We start from the raw sequence: 21,573 nt of genomic DNA, 5'->3' as shown, positions 1-21,573 counted from the left end.
GGTTGAGCTGTGGGCTCCCTCCCTCCTGCATTTCCCACTTGGTGGTCAGCCGGGGTGCCTGTCCGCTCAGACAGCACTTTCCTGCAAAAAGCCTTGCTGAGGCGTATGAATGCACCGAGGCCCAGAAACACTGGTCGCTTGTAATTAGAGAAGACATCTGAACCGGCACCAAAAAAAAAAATAAATAAATAAATAAATAAATAAATAAATAAATAAATAAATAAATCATTATGTTCCAGCAACCACTGCTGCTGAAACGGAGCCATCCTGAGCCTACAGCTATCCCAGGACGACTGCGATAGCCACAATCAAGGCTTTCACCTCTTTCCCTCGTGTTCATGTCCCAAGTACATGTTAGACTCTCAAAGTGAGCCACACGCACACACACAACAGCTCGTGTCCCGTGAGCCTCTGCCACGGCCAGGCCTTCCTGTGGGCATCGCCCTCACACCAACCCTCCAGGACTGAGAAGCTGAGCCCCACGAGGAAGAGGAACTGGCCCAAAGTCCAGTCAGAGGGGATGGAAGAGGCGTAATTCGAACCCAGGACCGACGGAGCCAGAAGCCCTCCAGCCTGGAAGGGCAGCTCTGCACCGGCTGCATTAAGCAGAATGTGTATTTTTTTTTTTAAGATTTATTTATTTATTTATTTATTCGTGATAGACATAGAGAGAGAGGAAGAGGCAGAGACACAGGCAGAGGGAGAAGCAGGCTCCATGCTGGGAGCCCGACGCGGGACTCGATCCTGGGACTCCAGGATCGCGCCTGGGCCGAAGGCAGGTGCTAAACCGCTGAGCCACCCAGGGATCCCCCAGAATGTGTTCTTGAACAAAGCTTTGACATAGTTGAATAAACTGCAGAGTAATCGATTAGGAGGTACTAATTGGTTTATTAGAACTCAGAGATGCGGGCCTCCTAGTTGAAGCATTAACTCATTTTTCTTGTTAACATGCATTAACTCAAAACCCTCCCCTCTAAATGCTCCATGATCTAGGAGAAAGCTGACACTTTCGAGCCAGACCAAAACCATCTCTTCACAGGGCAGACACCTTGGGGTCGGTCGTGTCCCCGAGCGGCAAGTGATTTGCCCGCTACGGCCAGCAGAGGGCACTGAACTTTGCAGACTTCAAACCCCCTTGATTGCGGCATTTTTATTTTCCAGGCGGATGACACCGTCCTGGCTCTTCACCCTCAAAGGGTTGGTGCAAGCCACCAGTAAGCACGGACACGAATCCGTGCAAAACTAATCCTTGACATCACCATTAAATCCACCGTGAATTTGAAGGGTTTGTACCGAACCTATTAAACGTTAAGTACTGTGGGAGGAAAACATGTTGGATGTCAGAACTGAGATTATCAAAATCGTCTCCAACAAAGCAGCCTTTGTTTTTACTCCTGTCCCAAGTCAACCAGCTATCTGTCGATTAGAATGGCCTTTTTCCTCCATTTGATGCCTTTTTAGGGCTCTTTGTTGGGCACCTGGTCTGGAGCGGGCAGGTTGCCAGGCCCTGGAGCTGCAGAGACGAACATGAACATGATCCTGCCCTAACGCAACTGCATGGAGCTGGGAAGACGGCGCCACACAGCTCCCCCCGGGACCCCAGCGTTCCAGAGACGTGCGGCCACGGTGCCCAGGAAGGAAGTGATGAATCGATGACTCGACCCACCCAGGACCGCGTCGAGAAGGCCCTTGAATGTCATGTTCAAGACTTTAGTTTGGTGTTACAGGCTCCTTTCCCATCACAACCTACCTTACTAGGACCACTCGAGGGCATGATAAAAAGATGCCGACTCCTGGGCTGGACGCCAGATGCATGACATCCAAATACGGGGGAGCGACGGGTTTTCTAGGGACCACAGTTGACAATCATGGCTGTGAGCAACGAGCTGTGAAACGTCACGGAAGTTTCCAGAGGGAGCCCTGGAAGCCGGTCAGGAGCCACAAGAGATGGAGCATCAGCCTCTGCTGCCCCAGAGTGGTTGGGGGTGTGGGCATCCCCGGGCTGCTCGCTGGGGACGCAGCGTCTCAGGTACCACAGGATGGCCCACATTTTCACAAGATCCCTGGGGGCTTCCCACGCACATAAAATGTGACCCACACAGGCCCACACAGCCCAGTAAGGGGGTGTGGACTAAGCCAGGATAACGGGAATGGCAAAAGAGGGAGGGACTTGAAAGGGGTCTCAAAGGCGGAACCCGTGCGAGTGGTCGTCAGCCGGATGCGGTGATGAGCAGGGCTTCAGAGGTACTGGGGTTCCCATCTTGGGGGATGGAACGGGACGGGGCAGTCATTCACTAGCTGACATTGGGAGAACAGGGGGTCCCCAGTCTGAGGATAAAGATGACTTGGGCTTGGAATATAAAACAATAGTACAGGCTCCCATTTATTGAGCTCCTATGAAGTGTGATAAGCCATCGAGGCAAGCTCTGAGGCAAGCTACCTCACCAACCCTCCCAGCAATCCTATGAGAAAGGTCTCCTGCTGTCCTCGGAGATGGCCCGTTGAATCTCAGGGTTCTGGAACATTCTAGTGGGGACTATCAACAGGAATTGTGTTCAGGGCCTGGGGCTTGGCTGCACGGCAGTGGGAGCGGAAGGGCCAGCGTGTGGGAGAGTTGACTCTGAGGGTGTGTGGAGGGGCAGAGGCGAGGTTGTGGCGCCAAGCTGAGGGACGCTACTACACTTAGGGACAGGGGAAGAGGAGCTGGGCTGGGAGTTTGGCAGATGGCAGCCGGGGGGACAGGTGGACGACAGGAGGCGGGTGGAGGTGGAGACCCCACGGCAGGGCAGGGAGTGTCCTGACCCCTGTCCACTTTCCCCAGCCCTTGCCCACATGCTTCCCCTCACTGGGTGACCCCCCTCTCCCCTGTGCCTTGACCCCACCAGCTTCTGAGGTCCAGCAAGCCTGAGAGATATACCACCTGCGTCTGTTCACAGTCATCGGGGTGTTGGGTCTCCCAACCGGACCTTGAGCCTCCGGAGGACAGGGGATGTCTCCTGCCCCACCCAGGCTGGCCTCCCCAGCTGACTGGGAACTCCGGGGTTTTTGAGGGTGTGGAGTCGTCCCTGAGCCAGTGGCTTTGAGGCTGACCCCTCGTGTCTCGAGGGATGGAAAGGTGCCCTGGGTGTCCCTGAGCAGACTGAGCCACGCTGCCTCTGCAGCTCAGACCCATCCCCCGTGGCTGAAAGCGCCTGGTTCTTCTGCTCTCAATTGCAAGACCGACTCAGCTCCGCCACAGAGGAGCAGAGCTAAAGATTTGCTCCAGCTTTGAAGCTGCTACAGTTAAAGAAAGAGCCCCTGGGAGGGGCCACGTGCAATTTCTCATCCAAAACAGGCCTCTTGAGGGCAAAAGAGAGGCTGAAACAGTTAAAGTCCTATGCTTTCCTACAGTATTTCATTATCGGTCAGCATTTGGTTTTATTAAAATGGAAACCCACTAAGCAGTTCTTTTCGAAAACTATTTTTAAAAATTAAAAAAAATATCTCCCTAGGAAACAAAACTACCAGGGCACATTATTATTTTTAATAAAAAAAAACTATTTTTATATTGATTACATAGAAATAAAATGAGGACATGGACAGAATGCCTATTCTCGGTATATATTCACCCACTTTGATTAATTTCTTAGCCTTGCCTGTTCCTAATACGTTTCACTTTTAATGTATTTTTCAATATCCTTAATATTAAAAAATTTCCACAAAATTGACTTCAGTGTTTTTCAAATGAGCATCTTGTGAGCTCTCATCATTTATTTCATTTGCTTTATTCCTTCCTTGCTTTTACAGCAAAGGATTTTAACGTCTTCCTGTTCACAACCTATCTTTTCAACAGTCATAGGCCTCTATGAGTTTAAAGCCCTGAGAGTTTTTTGTTCCTTTTTTGTGTGTGTCTGTGTGTGTGTGTTTTCTGCTCTGTTTGTTGACTACTTTTACTAAATATTTCCAACTAATTTAGAACAAAATGCAACCAACGCGTAGGGCCCCGTTTATAGAAAAGCTCACTATCTTTGTAGGACCCTTAGGTTGACTTCCAGAGCAATTTTTTGAAGGCCCAGACATTTCTGAGATCTGACGAGCAGGGACGAGAACGTGCACACTCCCCAGCTAAAGTATTTTTAAAAACTCAACATCAGCTTCATTACATAAACTTGTAGCTCAGCTACTCAGTATGTGCAACTGTTGGTAAAATCTGACATCTACAGCTTCTATTTTAACTGGTGGAATATTTAGCTGGCGTGGGCGCAATTAAAAACGATCTGTACGTCAGAATCCATTCTAAGCGCGATACGTTCACCCCAAACGCTGAGCTCCACCAACATCTACAGACTTCTATCATCCCACAAAGCAAATAAACACATCTTCGGCGTCGAATTCTTTCATTGCATTTGCAGTGATCTTAGCAATCATGTCAGGGGCTCGCCTTCCACGGGAGGAGCCTCTCGATCGTAGCTGGATTCCATTAAATGGATGAAAACCAGCAGAACCACTATTGGAATTAACTCATTTTGCTTGAAAAATGGCTGTTTGAAAAGGACATGCATCTGCAGCTGGCATCATTTGATGGGTTGGGAAATTCATCTGCCCTCGGGAGCACTCGCAGCTACGTGCTTGCTTCACCTCCTGCACACGAACAAGGGGACCTGGAGCTGAGAGTGAGCAAGATTCACGGCGAAGGGTCATTGGGTCTAAAGGAACGGTCGGTCGTGGTCGCAGAGCTGCGGGGAACGCCACCCGCAGTCGTCGTCCTCAGGCCCCGAGTTCTTCACGTCACCCTTCAGGGGCTGCTGCTGCTGCTCTCTTGGAGGCCTTTTCCTTCCTCGGCTTCTCTGTGGCCAGTGGGACCAGTGCAGACCCCGAGCAGGAAGGTAAATGTTGATGGATGTTTTGTGCAAATTATAGCTTGATCATCAACCGCCCGTGAAAACAGAAAGTCGGTGCTTAACATGCCCTTGGTCCAAGTTTAGTCCTGAGGTTTAATGCAAATTCCCAAAGTTTAATGCAGATTCATAAACTGTTACTAAAAAATAATTTCAGCCAAGAGTCGTAGACTTCCACTGTACAGCAACTGCCCGGGCAAAGGGTAGTGAGAGGTCAGCCCGTTCTCTCTACAAGTTTTACAGTAAAACTCTTCTGCCTCTGTGTCCTGCAAATATTTCAAAAATGCCATCTTGCGATGTCTCATTTTTTCCCTCTAACTCGGATGACCAGGTGGCAACAGGTAGGTGGTCCACAGGGTCTGCAGCCTCAAATACGTCTCCTACCATGCAAGGGGCCAGGGGAGTTAGCATCCAACCTACTCTTGTCCAAGTGCATGACTTCTTCTCTTGTCTTTTTTTTTTTTTTTAAAGATTTATGGATTTATTTAAGAGTGTGTGGGGCCCAGGGAGGGAGAGAGAGAGAGAGAAAGAGAAGCAGATGCCCTGGTGAGTGTGGAGCCCGGCACAGGGCTCGATCCCAGGACCCTGAGATCACCACCTGCCTGAGCGGAAACCAAGAGCCTGGCATTTAACCGACTGCACCACTCAGGGGTCCCTGCATGACTGCTTTTCTAACCACGGGGTGTCCTCCAAAGGGAAGTACTGCCTCCACTGTGCCACCAAGCCCTTCCTGGGCTCCTTCCATGCAACTGTTCACAACTAAAAATTTTCATTTTTAATTACAATGAGAAGAAACACATGGAAGAAACATGAAAATGGACAGGATACAAGGACCCCAGGCCCAGCACAGAGAAAGAGGTGAATATGGGTCCCTGGAAGGAACGTGGAACCCACGTGCACAGAACGAGGTGGGGTGTTGGGAACGAAGCCCGGGCTCTCCAGGACTGCCATTCTCGGAGGCCAGCGTCATAAGGATGAGCTCCTGGTCTTCCTTCTCTCTCCTAGATAGGCTCGTGCTATCTGATCTCTCCCAACTCCTTTTGTCCCGAAGGTTCATGGCTGAGCCGGGTAGTGAACACAGCCACGCTCGCATCTGACTGATGGCTCGGCACAGAATCAACACCCTGGGTCCCTCACGTTCCCCAAAGGCCCGCGCACCCATCACTCAGAACAGATGCATCCTATCAGAGGATAGGATGGAGCGACCCTTTAGGAAAGTCAACGTGGGGGCGGAACCCCTGCCGAAGCACCTGAACAGGAATGGGACCCCCAGCACCAAGCCCCATCCATCTGCTTGGGACCCGGCAGTAGTGGGGTGAAAGGTAACAAACGCGGACACGCAGACGCATGGCCCTCTCCCCATCTCTCACCACGAAGAGGCGCCCAGCACAGGCTCAGCCCTCCACTGACCCTCCGTCAGAAGCGTGGACGACGGGGGAGAGGCTGGCCGGCTCCAGGGGCTGGGCAGCCCCCCTCTGGGTGAGCCCCGGGCCACGCTGCAGGGTGCAAGGGGACTAAGCTTCCCGGCTGGGTGTACAGCAGACTTTTGATTTCAAACAAAAGAGTGGAACCATAGGCTGACAAGTATCTGCCGGTTAATTTGTGCGTCCGTTCGTTCGGCAATGTTTACGAGACCTGCCGGAGTCTGGAGAGACACCTGAACAAGGCAAGCACCGCCCTTGCTCCCCTGGAGCCTGCATTCCAGTCGGAGAGATGAAAGAATTATTCACCGAGCACCCCCAGGAGACTCGCACCTGCTAGTGCTGGAGGCGGCCACCTACCCGGTCTGGAGGCGTCGAAGGCTGCCCAGGGCGAAGGGCCTCTGCTCAGGTGAGCAGCCAACTGGGGGCGGGGGTGGGGGGCTGCGGGGAGAACAGGCAGCCCCAGGCCCCACCCAGGATCCAGGAGCCCGGAGTGTCTGCTGGCAGGACCGGCCGATGATGCCAGTGTTGAAGGATGTGGGGGGGAGGGTTGGGGTGCGGGGAGCTTTCCAGCAGGACGGCTTGGAAGCAGAAGCTAACAACACTGGGCAGGATTATCCACGCCCTGGGGCTTCTTGGGGGCGAGAGCAGGGCTCAGGCGCGTCCATCTGGCCCAGCGGAGATGCTCAATGAATGTTCTTGAAGGAAATAGGTCATCGGGGCTCTCATGGCGGATTTCTCTCCATCTCGTCAACTCACGTCAGTGTTCAAAGAGCCCGGGCCTCTGAGGCTGAAGACGCAGCTGGGCTCGGGGTCTCTCTGTCTCTGTCACCCCCTCCCCTCCTCTCCTCGCCCTGACCCAACCACAGCCTCCCCCAGAACACGGGGCACCTCTCCAGCCCGCTTCCTGATTCGTGGAACAGGAGGAGCCAATGATAAGAAGCCCGAGTAAGTCCTCACGACGGGCTGCCTCCTAGCACCCCTGGGCCCAGGGGCCTCGGGGTGCAGCCCGGGAGTCTGAGCTCAGCCCAGCGTCTGCCGCTCTCACTGAGAAGGCCTGAACCCCCAGACCCCTTCCTTCTGGAAGCAGCCAGGCTGCGGGTGAGCATCGGTTGTTTCCAACGGGGACCCCACTCCGCGGCCCTGGCTGAGAACGTGCCTTGTCTTCTCCTCTGGGGACGTCGGGTCTTCCTCTGACGGAGGGTGTCGGGGACAGAAGAGCCCTCCCCACCCCCCGGGAGAACAGCTTCAGAAACAGCGGAGCTAGAGCCGGCTGTGGCTGGGTGGGTACCCGGGGCCACCACCCGGTGCAGGCGGGCCAGGCTGCCAGCAGCCCCGAAGGCCCCGGCCCCAGCCTCGTAGGGACCTCAGGGGGACCCATGCCCAGAAGCCAAACTCAGCCCCCACGGGGCCCACTGTCTGTCCCTCGTCCCTTGTTGAAACGGCCCCGTGACCCCACCGGAACCGTGTGTGACGCGACGCCCTGCTGCGTGTTCGGAAGCAGCCTGGAGCGTCCGTCGGGGCCTGGCATCACCCGGAAAGGAGACGCGCAGGCCTGCGTAGTGCCCCCCGGGGCGTGTGCGCCCCCCCCCGGGGCCCATCGTGTCATCTCCCTGCAGTGTCGCGCTCAGGGACGGGGCCCGAGGACGGTCAGCGCGAGGGCGGCACGTGTGCTGCCGGCCTCCAGAAGCCCCGTGGGCCCGGCGACGTCCTGACTTCGGGGCGGGTGCCCGCACCGGGCTTGGCTCACGGCAGGCGCTCGATGTCCGATGTCCGCGGACAGAGACGTCCCCGGGCCCCGGACCCACCGCGCTCTTGGGAAAGGTGGCGCCTGGGGAGCCACGCGGTCTGCCCCTGGGTGAGCCTCCGAGAACCAGCAGCGGAAGCGGGTTCCAGGCATCCCCGGGGCTGCTCCCTGCGGCTCAGACACCAAGTCAGCAGGCGGCTGCAGCACGGGCCCCCGGGACCGTCACACCAGCCACCACCCAGCGCCTGCCGGGGGGAGCGGGGGCAGGAAGGGCATTCCGGGAGGCACCGGGAGGGTGCTGCTCGTGCGGGCAGCCAGGGCCTGGGTGCCACAGGGTGGACGTCTCCAAGGCCTCCCGGGGGAGGGCTTCTTCCTGGAGCCCGATCCCCACTCCTGGCCTGGATTTGCTGCCAGAAGGTGCCAGAAACTGACAACCAGGGACCCTGCCTTTCTGGCCCTGGTGCTCCAGCAGGTCTCTTGCTCGTGGCGGGAGATGAGGCCCCAGGAGCAGAACTGGCCACCCCGTCCATGGGCACTGGGGGTGAGCTCCCTCCAGCCCCCTGAGCCCCGTCCGCACGCAGGGGCAGATGCAGAGCTGAGCTCACTGTGTGCCCGGCTCCCCCAGTCTTTCTGGGAATGTGGGTCACAGTGACCTGCAGAGGCAGCTGGAGAAAGAAAACCGGGGACCACTCACAGCCTGGGCAGGCAGGGCTCAAATCCCCGGGCACGGCTGCACGTGTGCCTCCCAGAAGGGAAGTTACCTCATGTCAGGGGCACAGGAGGCAGGCACCCGGAGACGAGATCCCGTATTTCCCTGCAGGTGGGAGCAGCTCCTCCCTCCTCTGCTGAGCCTGAAAATGTGGCCAAGAATGTCCCCTGCTCCTTTCTGGAAGCTTCTGAGGATAACTCAGGTGACCGGCTGGTGAAGCTCGGCCCTCCCTGGGAGCCCGAGGATTCACATCACCCCTGCCTCTGGTCTTCTGAGCAGAGGGAAGCTCCCAAGCTCCCCGCCGAAGTCGGAACCACTCCAAGGCTGCTGACTGCCCTGACACATTCCTGCACATCACGCCTCTTGGCCTCTTTGTTTCTTCCAGGAGCACGGCCCCTTAGTGGCCAGGTCTGCCCAATGGCAGGGGTGGCACCTCTGGTCCAGACTGGGGTCTCTCTCTGTTCCAGCTTTTGCAGGCCTTTCCAATGCAGGGTGAGCCCAAAGAGAAAGACCACCCATTGCCCCCTTCTGGGTGATCCTGGCTGCTTCAGAGAACTTTCAAGGCCTTCTGTGTACCAAGAAATAAGGCAAGCACAGATGCGGCAAGGGCACTCTGCCTTCCTCAGTGCCCCCACTGCCCGCCTTCTGGGGCCACCACGATTAGGCACAGGCGCTACCTCCACCTTTTGGGTTAGGAAACCAAGCAGAGACCAGGAGAAGAGCCAAATCCTTGTTTGCTGACAAATCTCAAGAGCAAGGAAGTTAATCAGCTTCAGCTGGGATGACGACAAACGGGACCCAAATGCTCCCAGAAGATGGACAAGCCCTTGTTTGCACCACAGGTCAGATTTCTCCTTGACACCTGTGGGCTTCAGGTGTGTGAGAGTGAATTCTGGGCACCGGGGATCCCTCCACCCAGCAGGCAGCCGAGAACAGACGGTGCTTGGGACACAGTCCTGGCAGGGAACGAGCCCCATCAGCCCGCTCGCTGCGGAAACAGACTGGGAAGGACAGTGCCAGTTTTCTGAAATCACGGCTACAAGTCAAGTATGTCCTGCCACGAGGAGCCAGGCCTGGCCCCCCATCCCCTTTCCATCATGCCGGCTCCCAGTTAAGTCCTCGAGGAACCAGGGACCACCGTGGGCCTCGGGGGGCGGGGCTGGCCCAGCCACACATCTGGCACCTACTACCACTGTGCCTATTTCTCATAAAATCAGGGCAACCTTACTCACAGGGCAAGACTGTCCTTTTGTTGTGCACTGGGGAAGAGTCAAACCTCAAAGAACAAAGATGTGTTTTCACCATAAAGGAGGAACAAATCGAGGCCTTTTCTGAGCTTCAGGTGTGGATACACTTCCACGGATGAAAGGTTTAAATAATAATAATAAAAGCCCCTTAAGCAGCCCAACTTGCAGCATCAGCATGTTCCAGATACGTCCACAGTGATCCTTCCTTTTTGGAGGAGGCTTTGCTCGTTAAAAAAGATGCACAGGGCGTGCTTTTTATCTGAGTTGGGGAAGGCTGGAACTTCACTGCTCCTGAGCAAAAGTAATTGCAAACCTCTAAATGTGAAACCATTGAAACGTCACTAAAAATGCGATGGGCAGAGAAGTCCCCTTGTTAGGAGAGAAAATGGGGAAAACACATACACACACAGAGAAAGAAAGAAATGACAGGGAGGTGCTGGATGGTGGCCCTGTTCCCAGGTCTGGCTGACTGTCACCCAGCAGAGGCCGGCACCACCCATGATGACCTCCAGTGTCCCCCTGTCTGGCCCTGCTCTGACAGACAGCCACCCACCCAGACGAGGACAAGCAGGTCAGAGACTGACGTGCCTGCGGCCACGGGCAAGCTGCCGGGGCAGAGAGCACTGACCCCTCTTGTAGACTGAGGTACATCCCTAGGAGATCATGCAACGAGCCCCTGTGCACACATGCAGCGTCTGGTTGGGGTTCCAGGATACACAGAACCCGCAGGGTTCAGGAGCCTGAAGTCTGAGCACACAGAAGTACCAGGCTGTGGGGTGCTCAGGGGAAACAGCCAGGGACTCAATGTTTCACCTCTTTCTCCAAACATCCTTGTCCCCCATTGCCCCACCCCCCCGCCCAACACACACAGGCCAGCTGTGTCTCGAGATGGCTGAGGTCCTTGGGGGATGCACAACACCCCCCGGGGAAGGGGCCCACCCAGGAGGCCCGGGGAGCTGGGAAGGCACAGAGCCCCCAGGGTCCCTGCAGCAGGTCGTGGGGAATGAACATCCAGGGCCCCACAGACAGCGCTGCTCTCGGCCAGCATGGGCAGAGGAGACCGGGGAGGCAGGCCCTCAGGGGCGAAGGGGCCCTGACCTGCTCACCTGCGTGGGGCTCCTTGGGCAGCCGCCGGCCCACCCCGGGGACAGGGCAGCGGGAGCATCTTTGCCCCAAGAGCATCTCCCCTTCCTCACTCACTGCGTGTCCCCCACAGACCCTCAGCTGGCACAGCCCCAGCCCTTGGGGCCCCTGGGGTACCAGCCGCATGGGATCTGGGACAGCTGGGAGGACGCTCAGCTGGAGTCCCGTCCCCTGTTAGGAGGCTACGCACAGGGAACGCACAGGGAACGAAAGGACTTCCCAGGGAACCACAGTTTTGTTTTTTGTTTTTGCACTTTCTCTCTCACTATGCAAGCACCAAGCAATGGTTTTTCTGAGAAGAGAGATGAGGAGATGGAAATTATTTTTACGAGTTGGAGCTGATCACACTATGCTTACATCACTGGGCACAGAAGCAGCCGTCAGATGAACAGTGTGTCTTAGAACAAACAGAGCATCTCAGGGGGTCTCCATGGACCTTCAAAGCAGAGCACTGCCCTTGCCCGCTGCAGCCTGGCCGTGAGCCCTTGCACAGGTGAGTGCTTCTCCTCAGGTACCTGCAGGCTCGCCCCTCCCCCCCCCTTAGCCTGGAAGGATTGCCCAGCCCAGAGAGCTGCTGGCTGAGCAGACAAAGAAGAGATTAAGGGGGGCTCTTTGGAGTCTTGATTTTACTTTTCCTGAATGTGGGCAGTATGAAAACGTGATTCTGGAAGTGGAACTATTGGGCCTTCCTCTCTGAGTTCATGAAGGACCTCCTGGGACTTTGCCTGCTTCTTGGTACATCCCTGAGACAGGGTGCATCCCCGAGACAAGGCACATCCTCAAAACAAGGTGCATCCCCAAGGCAGGGTGCATCCCCAAGGCAGGGTGCATCCCCAAGGCAAGGTGCATCCCCAAGGCAGGGTGCATCCCCAAGGCAAGGTGCATCCCCAAGGCAAGGTGCATCCCCAAGGCAAGGTGCATCCCCAAGACAGGGTGCATCCCCAAGACAAGGTGCATCCCCAAGAGTGGCACATCCCCGAGACAGGGTGCTTCCCCCGAGACAAGGCACATCCTAAAACAAGGTGCATCCCCAAGACAGGGCGCATCCCTGAGGGTGGTACATCTCTGAGACAGGGTGCTTCCCTGAGATAAGGCACGTCCTCAAAACAAGGTGCATCCCCGAGACATAAAGCTCCTGGAGGGGCCCACAGGCGGTTCCGAGTGAATAGGCCAGTCTGGGAGGTGGGACTGCCCACGTCGGGTGAGTCAGGGAGAACTCACTGCCAACGCTGGGAGGCTCGATGGCCCCAGAATAATGGATAGGCTCATATTTTAGGCCATCAGTTCTCAACTCGTTAGGAAAAAAAAAATGACTCTTCAGCAAACCTCATTATTCTTCCTTTTAATTGGGGGAAATAAAAATTAGCTCATGAAATAACATCTGAAAACGTGCTTTGCCAGGTACAGGACAGAGGAGGGATATTTCTAGAAGACAAAAGGGCTGTCTGTTTTTAGGCGCAAAAGGGTTTAAGTGCTTTCTACATTTGGTTTAAGGTTACCCAGGTCAAAGGCCTCACAAAGAGAAGTGGCTCCCTGGGAATCCGGATGTTTTCACAGCAGAATGGGAGTTTTGTTTCAACTATCTCAGGCTTGGTTTGAGGACTGCTTGACATAAAATTAAAGTCTTCAGAGAAATCCTGTTTAGTAAGGTCAACAGAATTTGACATTGCGATTGGACTTAGATCTCTATCCACTCGATTTTCTTATTTTCCCCTAATAAATAGTAACTTGTTCTTTAGGACAGGGCATCGGCTGCCCGGCATTTGATTTCACTTTCTCGCTTGTCCTAATGACATGTTACTCATCTCTTGTGTCCCTGCAGCTTTGGGGACTCCGAGGAGGCCAGGTGTGCGGGGGCTGTCTGCAGGTGCGCCCAGGTGGTACAGAAGCACCCCGGGCGGGGAGCAGCACCGGAGAAGCCCTGGGGTCTGCAGGGGAGCGTGGGCACGGAGGACAGAGGGTCTGTATTCGCTCCCTGGCCTGCCTGACAACTCAGCTTCCTCCTGTGATTTAGTCTTTTCCATTCAAGAACAAGAATGATGTGTTACATGAGTGGCTAACTTTTAGAAGAGAGAGAGCGTTAAATGTGGAAGATCTGACTCTGGAAAACCAACCTCTGCCCAACTTTGATTGGTCTCCTGGAAATGCAAGCTATTAGATTAGAAAAAAAACAAAAAGAAAAACAAAAAGAAGTGGGTGGCTGTAGGGATGAGGTCTCAGTTTACTCTCCCATAAAGTCGGCCAGTAAACATCTACTGGTATTGCATCCCCAGTTGGCCGGGGACAGAAACCCGCCTCCTTTATGAGAGGCTCAGAATCTGGAGAAGGGGTTTCCCAGAGCAAAGGAAGAGCTCCATCAAAGGAAGCCACAGACAATGCTAAACAAAGCATCCTCCCTGGGAGCTCCACTGACCCTCCTCCCCATGCTGACACAGTAACAGGGTGGCAATTAGTCTTCAAGGAATTAAGAAAAGCCTTTATGTTTAAGAGTAAACGGTCCTTTATAATTCATTTCAGTGCTTTATTATACGCACAGTGCTAAAGACCCGTGTGCACATATCTGGATGACATGATGAAACCGATTTCATCAAAGCATATTAAAAAAAAAAAAAAGACCATACATATGCAAGAAAAACGTAAAGCCCCAGTGCATCACACAACCTCTGAAGTACTGGTCTGCGCTGGGCTTCCTGCGGGGCCCCTCCTGAGCAGGGCTCCGGGTCAGCACAGGCAAGGGACCCTCCCGACACAGGGCAACACTCCACCTGGGCCACCAGCAAAGACCCGTAAGGATGCTGGTGTGTCAGCAAGTCTGTTAAGGGATCGATTCAGTTTCAATTTCCTCTGGGCCACGCGTGCTAATTTGCATAGTTCCAATTATGCGGCTTGCCCTCTTGAAGATGAATAAAAAGTGAAGGGCTTATTCTGTAAGAACGAAGTCCTCCACTGCGGCCAAGACAACAGAACCACAGAGAGTTAAAGATCCAAGGAAGCTTCTCAAAGGCACATTTTCACCCACCCTAACGCCGTACCTGACTTCATTTAATCACCAGCCACAAGCCCACTGACCCCTCACCCATGAAAGAAGAGGAAACTAAGCGTGTTTCCATAGCTGGAGACAAATCAGACAGGAATGAACTATAGCTACCTTAGGGATTTTAAAGATTTTATTTATTTATTTATTCATTCATTCATGAGAGACACACACACACACAGAGAGAGAGAGAGAGAGAGGGAGAGGGAGAGGCAGAGACCCAGGCAGAGGGAGAAGCAGGCTCCATGCAGGGAGCCTGATGTGGGACTCGATCCTGGATCCCGGGATCACGCCCTGAGCCAAAGGTAGACGCTCAACCGCTGAGCCACCCAGGCGTCCCATCACTCTTGAAATCATTTGAAGAAATGATTTCATTCTTCATCATTTGAAGAAAACCATCCCTCTTGTTTTGAAAGAACACATGGAGGAACCCCTGACAACCGCTACGTGGCAACTCTTCATTCCTGAAAGCATTCCCATAAAACCGAAGACAACGATGAAGGCTTTGTGGTCTCATCTCAAATATTGTGAACGACACACCGCGTCTCATAATTGTTCACAGGCTTCCCAAACTAGCAATAATGAACTTCTCTACACTTGTAGGGGCTTGTAGACTGTCATTTCACATACGATGTGACTTCGCTGAATTCTTTATTCATTAAAAAATTACCACCTCAGCAGTTTCAAGATGGTTCTGCTCCGGATAGTCTTTGGATTTTTACCAAAACCAAATTATGATTATAGAATAGACTATAAATCAGACGGGGGGTGGGGAAAGTCCGGAGGATGGCACCTGTACAGGGGCAAATAAACAATAATTAATAGACACCAAGGACCCTGCCTTCAGTAGGTTATCAGTTCTTGTTACTTTTTCAATCAGAAATCGCCTGGGCCCTGATGGAGGGCGCTCTCGATTTATCTGTAGCAAAGCTGAACAAATGCTGTTACTCCCTGGGAAAGGCACTCAGAATATCCTTCATCCTCACCGTGTTGCATTTTAATTTTAACAGACACATTTAGACTCTACAGCCAGCCAAAGCAGTACGACCAATGGAAGGGGACCCTGGGGCGAGGGTGGCTTCTTTCCATCTCAGCTGTCATCTCCTGACCCTTGCTCACACGGCTGTCCCGAGCAGATGCCAGCCTCGCCCATGTCACTTCAGGATCTCGCCCGCGTCCAGGGCCCCCGGCACCTGCCACGGCCCAGGGAAGCCCTGCATTGTCCACACCAGCTCCCAGGCCTGGAGGTCTGGGCTGGCACCCACAGCTGGTGGTCTCTGCTCCACGAAGCCTTCTGTCTCCTCCTCCTTTTGAACTCGGATGTGGGCTCCTAGTGAGTTGGGGCCAGCTCTCAGCCTTGTACTTCCTGGAGGGGCCTGCAGGCAGAGGGCAGAGTCTGCACCAGCACCCAGTAAGACTGTAGGGGTGGCATCAGGACAAGACTCGGCGGAAGGCTGAGCCTGTGGCTGGGGAGGCAGGACAGCGTGCGGCGAGAAAGGACAGGGCCTATGCACTGTCTTCTGGAGGGGCCTCCGTTCCTGAACATCTCCTTTTCTGCATCTCACTGAATCCCCAAAGAATGCACAGTAGAAAGGTGGTCGCAGGCACAGAAGCCATTTCACGAAGCCCAGAGCATTGGGCTCACTCTATGTTCTCACTCGAGCTTTGTGCAGGGAGCAGGTGTGCGGGACGCCCCCGGGGAGGACAGGTCCTGCCGATGGAGTGGAGCCGGCTTTAAGAGTGGAGGGTTAAGAGTTCTTCAGGGCTTCAGAACACGGTCAGAGCACCTTCGAGAACACCTTTCATTTGACTTTCATCTGGGCTGTGTCAGTAAATCAATTTTTGACATTCTTCAAACAGGATCCATAAATAAACCAACACTTCCATCCCTGCCTCCAGGGCAGACGCTGAGGTGGGACGATAAACCGAGGTCCTCTATCTAAGTGGGGCGATCGTCTCGCTGCAACCTTGGGTTAATTTGTCCCGGCAAAGACGCCAACCGCCTGGGCACACCGCTCTCTCAGAGATCGATACCGAGATGCACATGCTACAGTGGTTCCTGAAAACTGCAGCTGATTATACTGGGAATCAAAGTCCCGGGAAAGGAATGTGGAATCGACGTAAAAGTCAAATAAAGATGCTGGACCTTCACCTAAAAGCAACCTCGCGGGAACCAAGTGGTAAAAGATACAGTAGGAAACTAGGAATCTGCTATTCTTCTTTTCTCTTTTTTTCTTCCCTAAGAGCATTTTTAAAGGCGCCTTTGGACCTCTCTCCTCTCCTCTGTAGCAGGCACCTGTAGCGGGGTGTGGCAAGATTTGTGGGAACAATGCAACGAGAAGAGGGCTCCGTGTGCCTGGGGGCCCCCCAGGAGCAGGTGCTGGAGCACTGAGTGAATGCACCTGCTTGGCTTTGGAGGGCATCCCATCCTGCGGGAGCTGACAGCAGAAGCTTTACCGTCTTACTGGTGCTCTGACTGTGCTAATGTTCTGGAAACAGCCTGCGTGCCGGAGCACCCACTCCTGGGGGAAGGATGGAGGTGGTCTGAGGGCAGGAGACCCTCCTGAGACCGCACGTTGCTACAGAACGAGGTGCCAACCGATCATGGTTCCATTCATTTCAGCCCGACTCGGTTCACTGAGCCTCTTGCCGTCGTGCGGGCGGTGCTCCTGCTGCAGAGGCTCACCGGGTGTCAGAGGCCCCATCCCTGCCCAACGACATCCCAGTCTCCTGGGCGGCCAGCGCAGGACCTGGGGCACGGGTGGATGCCCTCTGCCACTGGACATGCGGAATCTGCAAGGGTGGCGGGCACAACACTGTCTCACTGAGCCGACTCCAACCCCACACGAAGAAACATGTCACACTTGCACACCTGCAGGGCTAAAATTCGGCTTATATGGAACCATTGGGCTCCCACTAAATTCCATCACTCCCAGGGGAGCCCACGATAAAACCTGCAGGATGGAGGAGGTACGGGGGCTGCTGTGATTATTCTCCATCTCTCTACCCATGTGAGACTGGAAGCCCAGGGCACCAGCTGGGCACGGGGAGGCTGGGAGGGCCGGGGCTTCCCAGTGCAGCTGGCCAACCAGCCTCGGGATCTGCAGATGCTACTGGCCATTTTGCTATTGCACAACCAAATAGTTTGGTTTGGGGTATTTTGTTTGGATACACACACACACACACACATATATATATATTTTAAATACAAACTGAGGAGAGGATAGATAGATCTGGATTTATCTAGTTCCACGTGCTCTAAAACCTAAATACTGAGCCATGGTGACACTCGGCAGGTTTTCTGTTTGTTTGTTTTGTTTTGTTTTTATGCTGAAACGTCCTTAAGCAGATTTCTGTTGTCATCAGCCAAACAGCAGAAATGTAATGGGGGAAAAATGTAATGGGAAAAAAAAAAAACCCTGCTATATTTGTGATCTGCTTATATATTTGAACTTGGGATTGAGAGATCAATCAGCAAAACCCAAATCAGTTAGAAACAGATTTGCATTCGTGCCAGATGCAGCACTTGAGCCAAGAACAAGGCTAGGACCGCACACTTCGTGGAATCTGAAGTTACATCACGACGCCGCTCACGTTCTGACCCGTCAGGAGGAAGGTCCGCGGGCAGCCAGCAATTATCCTTGCTCTGAGCAAGGATCTGCCTCGCAGCCACATAGTTGTCCTTGGCCACACAGCCGCACCGCCTCCACCTCTTAGCAAAGCCGTTGGGGAGCCCAAGCAAGGGTCTTGATCGTCCTGAGACAACGCTCGTGCTTCCTCGTGGGTGTAACACCTGTTCACATGGAGCATCGCGAGGGGTTTAGGTGAAGGCAGAAGGGACTGTCCCTCTTGGCCGTCCACCCTTCCCAGCATCGACGGAGGGTGGGGGGTCCTCCCAGGAGGCTGCCATCCCGTTGTGAGATGCACATCATCTTCTGCCCACACTTCCTAAATGCTTCCAGAGGAAAGACGGTAGAGGAAGGCCCCCAGAAAATGCCTGGCCATTGGGGTCCACGGCCGAGATGGGGCATTAGGCCATTTGTCCCCTTCCCCCTGATGCCCACAGGCACCTTTCCAGCAATGGGTCCTCCCATCAGGAAGACAGGAAGGCTGATGAGCCTCCGTCACCTTCGTCTGAACCAGGTGAGCATCTTCCTCTAAAAGACCAAGTCACAGCAATAAATTCAAACCAGTCCCATTGCAGGGGCCACCGGGTGGGCAGGACTTGGGTGAGATGGGGACCTTGCAGCTTGCACGCTTGCTCCTAGTCACACCCACAGACCCTTGTTAGGGAGCGATGTGTTTCTCTGCCTGCAGACGGCGGGTCCTGAGGCTGCTGATCTAGGGGTCAAAGTTCACTGTAGCACAGAAGTTGATCGGAGCCAGCGGACCCAACGCGACCCACAGATGGCCTGCGCTTGGCCTGTGATGTGTTCCAGAAGTTTTTCCTTTTGTAAAAAAAAGCATAATCACATACAGTAAGCCGGTGGTTTGATGGGTTCTGACAACGTGTGCCCCCTGCAATCCATGCTGTGGCATCAGCCTGCCCACCTCCCGACCCCGAGGGGCGGCTACTGTGCTAATAATCTCCATCTCCAGGGATGATTAGCATTGCCAGTTCTAGAACTTCCTATAAATGGAAGCATACGGCACATATTCTTTTGTGTCTGGCTTCTTTGATTCGGCAGGTTTGGGAGGCTCATGCGCGTGTCTGTGTCCATGCCTATCTGCTGTGAAGAATTTTCCGGAGCGTGACTGCCACAATTGGCCCACCCGGTCTCCTCTTGCCACACATTTGGGTTGATCCCCATTTCTTGCTGTTATGAACAACGCTGCGGAGAGCCCGATTACAAGTCTTTTTTTGTGGACGAATAGTTCTGGTTGATTTGGGCCTTCAGGTCTATAAGTGGAACGGCTGAGTTCCAGGAGTGGGTGCAAGCCTGCGGTTTAAAAACTTTTAAATTAGTCTGAAATCTTTAAAAAGAGGAGAGTCCTCCGTGTAAAGGAGGGAGATCTGGCTTCTCTCGGGAAAACCAGGTCTGGTGTGCATTTGTGTGCGGCCGCAGGGGCTGACCTTGGCATGAGCCTGGATGTGCAGAGTGCCATGTAGCCCCCCACTGGGCCCCAATCCCTGCCGGGTCATCCCCCCCAGGTCCTTCATCACACAGCCTGTGGCTGCCACCCCACACGTGGGCACCTGGCCCCCGTCTCCGGATTTCACGTGGTTCTCGGTCCCGCCACCCTCACTCCGCCAGAGGATGCTGACCCGGGGTGGGCGGAGGGCAGAGGGGAGGGGGGAAGGCTCCTGAATGTCTTCTTGTCTCAAAGCCAGACATGTTACTAATTCCAAGTGAAATCTCCCTTCTCAGGCCTCCGCAGTCCACAGTTGTGGGAGGACTTTAATTTGGGTTCGTTTTTCCTTAATATGCTGTACATACACAGTTTTTAATCTTCTTTTATTAAAAATAAATCCACCCTCATCGCTCCGGTCTCTTGTGTAAATATCTAATTAGGGCAGAAGCCAGGCCCAGCCCAACAGGGTGTGTCGCTGTCCCTCAAGAAGAATCAACTTCAAAGAACTGCCCCCATCTTCTGAAGGATGTTAATGGGGCCAAACAATGAGCGTGAATTATTTATAACCACACCTCTGGTTCTCTGGAAGAAAATGTGCCCACAAATTGCAACTAAGAAGAGAACCCTCCACGTTTTCTAACTCAAAGACGCTGCTTCAGAACCTCCTTCGGAAACCCCAAGTATGAGATAGAGACATAACCCTATTTGGGCCTGGAGGGGACCCGGCAGCCAGGGTCCCTCCGGAAAGCCTGGCCCACTTTGCGCCTGCCCTGGCTGGCACGGCTCACGCTCCCCAGGCAACATGTGAGGGGCACGGGCTCCTGACAACCTCGGGCCAAATGCTCATATTCGTCTTAGTGTTGCAAATGGGCATCAGGGCCTCCTGGGCGCCGCAGCACTATGCGGTGAGCCATTTCACCGCCCCTCACCCCATGCTCTGCCAATCTGGGCAGGAGCAACCAAGATCCTTCTGCCAGAGCTGAGACGACCACAACCATAGAGTAAGAGCGACGTGGCCCACATCACGGAGCCAGAGAATGGCCGAAGCAGGTTGCCACCTGGGTCTCAAGGAAGTAAGTCCCCCAGAGCTCCTTTCCTTCATTCAACCATTTATCCGCACCTGCTGGACGATGGTCAACAAGATAGACATCACCCTTGGGATGCCCGGGTGGCTCAGTGGTTGAGCGTCTGCCTTTGGCCCAGAGCATGATCCGGGAGTCCCGGGATCGAGTCGCACGTCGGGCTCCCTGCATGGAGCCTGCCTCTCCCTCTGCCTGTGTCTCTGCCTCTCTCTGTGTGTGTCTCTCATGAATAAATAAATAAAATCTTAAAAAAAAAAAAAAGATAGACATCACCCTGCCCTCAGCACCCCCCCTGCACGCACCTCCTCGGCCTACTGAGGGATCTTCACAGGACTCCTCTTCTCTCAACAGGCTGCACCCCATAAGGTTGACTTCTATCCAAATCCTCTACCACCAGCCGCCAGGGGCACTCGGAAGTAGGATTTCCTTCCATCCCTAACTGATTCCAACACCTTTCCTAATAGAGCCCCTACCTGCTATTTATTTTGACCACCCAAATTCAGACCTGCAGAGCAACTCCGCGTTCCCTCTCCTTACAGTCCTGGGGAGGATAGTCTCTTTGCCACCTCTGACCCACTTAATTGATTAGTTTCCATCTGGTAAAGGCTAAACACTTCAGTAATAGAGTTCCAGGGTTACATTTTTCTTTATTGATGCTCTGTCAGTAAACTACAATCAACACCATATAATTATGGAAAATTATAACAGCAACACAGCAGTAAACCAAAAAAGTTACCCTTTGGGAATATTAATAAATAGATACTCTTCTCTCTAATAGAAAATTCATGCCTGTTTCGTAAAATGCTCTGCTCTCACACTGGGAAACATTATGGCACTCATGAATTTTTAAAGAAACGCTGATTTTAATATGACCAAGAGCCAGTAATAGAGATTTGTTTGTTTATTCATTTAGCAAATATTTACTGAGCATCTCGTGGACACAGAGCATGGAAGGAGGCTTTGTTTAATCAACGAGATTAGACAGAGATGCTGCCTTCAAGGGATCTCTATTCTGAACGGGGAGATCAGCTGTCCCCTTAAAAGTGGGGTCAAGGTGGTAGTGTCTGGAGCCAAACCCCTTGGAGGTTGGCTCCACCCTTTGCGTGCCACATGGATACATGGGGTTCTGGGGCTGCCTCCCAGACTATAACCCTATTCCTGCCTTTGGGAAGCTGCCACTGGCAGAAAATGATACTCCTCCTATGTCTAGTGTGGAGTAATTGTGCATGACGACCGCTGC

General features: G+C 53.7%; 1 protein-coding gene and 1 long non-coding RNA gene across 10 annotated transcripts in view; one reads left to right on the top strand and one right to left on the bottom strand.

The window, feature by feature from the left end:
• The window catches only part of PTPRE (protein tyrosine phosphatase receptor type E), a 158,541-nt gene that overhangs the window by 48,711 nt on the left and 88,257 nt on the right, over nt 1–21,573 (bottom strand). The gene's annotated exons all lie outside the window — the stretch shown is intronic.
• LOC125753945 (uncharacterized) lies at nt 4,309–21,115 on the top strand. Of its 3 annotated transcripts, XR_007406921.1 has the most exons (4): nt 4,309–4,865; nt 5,349–5,735; nt 5,929–6,707; nt 12,967–21,115. It is a non-coding gene; the product is annotated as an uncharacterized LOC125753945 (long non-coding RNA). The 3 variants fall into 3 exon arrangements; XR_007406920.1 differs by having other exon boundaries at nt 5,349–6,707; XR_007406919.1 differs by lacking the exons at nt 4,309–4,865; nt 5,349–5,735; nt 5,929–6,707 and adding an exon at nt 10,859–11,637.

This window comes from Canis lupus, chromosome 28, assembly GCF_003254725.2.
Source record: "Canis lupus dingo isolate Sandy chromosome 28, ASM325472v2, whole genome shotgun sequence".
NCBI lineage: Eukaryota > Metazoa > Chordata > Mammalia > Carnivora > Canidae > Canis > Canis lupus.
Note: the sequence above shows the minus strand (reverse complement) of the source record. Positions and strands in the feature narration are given on the sequence as shown.